Here is a 2592-nt window from a genome sequence, read left to right on the forward strand (position 1 = left end):
CTTGTCAACTATTTTAGAGGCTATTTATAGACAGTAATCGACCAATTGCTATATTATAGACCAAGTTCATAGCCTATAGGATTAATTTTTTTTATGTACTCAAGTTGTAATTTATATATAATCCTTAAATCAAATCATCAACGCTTACTTTGGAACTTATATTTTAATATATTTTTATTTCCTTTGAAATTTAGTATCATGAATTTATATATTGATATTTGAGCTCATATTTTGGCCTAGTAGATACTTGACATAAAATCATCTAATTAATCTATAATTTAAGTACCTTTCTTTCCAATTCTAAAGGGTAACCTTGAATTCCAAATTGGATTGATTAGTTTATTCCAAAACTCAATTTCTTATAAGTTTAGTGTACTGCCATAACAATATATTCGATGTAATAATTTACAAAAGGTCTTCAATGCAAATATAGAACAGTAGAAAATCAAAACAAAATATTCACAATTGAGTGATTTTTCAAAATTACAAATCAATTCGAGTTAATCACAACCACCTCCGCAACCGCCACAACTACCACAACCACCGCCGCCATCACCACCACCACCACCGCAACAACAACCATTGTACACAACAACATTTGTAGTAGTACCGGTTCCCGTCGCTGCCACTGCACCACCGGCACCAGTCAAAGCAAGTATTTTCATTTTCCTGTCTCTTAATTCGCGGGCTTTTAATTCACGAGCTTTTAATTTGCGGGCCCAGTTATCTATTTCCACATCGACTCCTCCTTTATCCTTATCCTTATCGCGTATGTGACGATATATTTTGTACGAAATAACCGAAATAGGTATCACAAGAACGCCAAATATGATTGTCACGACCCAAAAATGGACGTGATGGCACTCGTCTTATCCCACCAAGACAAGTCAGCCTAAAACTCAACCATGACAATAGAATGCGGAAATTTTTATAATCAACTCAAAAATACCCCCAAAAATTTGGTTGTCACGTGTACAAGACTCTAAAGTATTACAATTGAATCAAAAGAAAAATACAAGTCTCATATGACATTGTTTCTAGAGTAGAACAAGATCATAAACAGGAGTAAGAAGGTCTGCTGAGATGACAAACAACTACCTCACAAATCTCCAAGAAGCCTCGAAAAAGAAGAGAATATATCACAAAGGTCCGGAATAGTAACCTACAAAAAAAATGTAGTAGCAAAGGGTGAGTACCAAACCACACGGTACTCAGCAAGTAAACCCCTAAACACAAGCTAAGGGGATAGAATATAGGTACTCCTTACACCCCAACCGAACCTCCACAACTACAACCTGCATAAACCAGCCCAACCTAACAGTTCACAATTTACAAAGCTCATATCTCAACGACAACATTCTAAAACCAGCTCAACCTAACAGTTCATAATTTACATAGCAATATTCATCAATTACAACCTCCACAACTACAACCTTCTTAAAACCAGCTCAACCTAACAGTTCATAATTTACATAGCACACAGCTCAACAACACGCTAACAATTATATATCATCAACAACAAGCTCAATATTCATCAATCAAAGTTCCACAGAAAGGCACTCATAATATCAGCAAAACACAATATCAAGTTCACTAATGATAAATATGTGCAATGCAATGGAATGCAATGTCAAGTATAGTGATGCATGTCTGACCTAGTGATACACACCCGTTGTCTCTCAGTCCGGGACCTACGGGGGACATATATGTCCATGCATCCATCGCGGCGCGCGATACGACCCTCTATAATAGTAACCATCGATAGAATTAATAAATGTGGACAAGTCAACCCATCATCAAGTCTCATTACCCTAAACACATATTACAAGGAAATACACGAATTCCATACACTTAACAAGGGTTTAGAAATCCACTTGCCTCAAACAATCGAATGATTACTCCGGGACTTGAGTCTTCCCCTTTCGTTGAGCTTTCAAATCAATGCAATCTATTCAAGTACATAGTCACAATTAGATTTCGAAAATAACAACACCCATATTACTATAGGTATAGCCTAGACCCAAAAACTCACCCAAATTTACAATCAAGTTTCTAATTTCAAGTCTAGGGTTAAGCTTCAACTTCTTCAATATCACAATTCTAACGATATTCATGTAATACAATATACTCAATATTTAATTTTATATACCAATATATCAAGCTAGGCTAATTATATAATATCATCGTTGTAAGACCTATTTGATAAGAAAAAGAGGAACCAGTACGTTAACCTCTAAGGACAATAATATACTCTCTTTTGTTGCAAAGCCATAACCTACACTAATGCATCAATCATTTGGCATTGATTAGCCAATGATTAAAGTGCAGGTTTACCCCCAAAAACGATGCAACACCACAATCTATTCCCACCTTTAATTTCTTTCCAATCAATTTGACATAAATTCCAACCTTTCTTTCCAATATAATTAACATAACTACCATAGCATTTATATCTCATTCCATATCTAGCAATACGATATTAAAGATTAGTAAATTACCTGAATGTGAACCTTTCTGCTTTCACGGTGGTCGCCTCTCACGGGAAATTTTAGGTTCTCTTCTTTATCCTTTTTTTTTCTAAATTAATTATAT

Source organism: Solanum tuberosum, unplaced genomic scaffold, assembly GCF_000226075.1.
Source record: "Solanum tuberosum cultivar DM 1-3 516 R44 unplaced genomic scaffold, SolTub_3.0 scf00096, whole genome shotgun sequence".
Taxonomy (NCBI): Eukaryota; Viridiplantae; Streptophyta; class Magnoliopsida; order Solanales; family Solanaceae; genus Solanum; species Solanum tuberosum.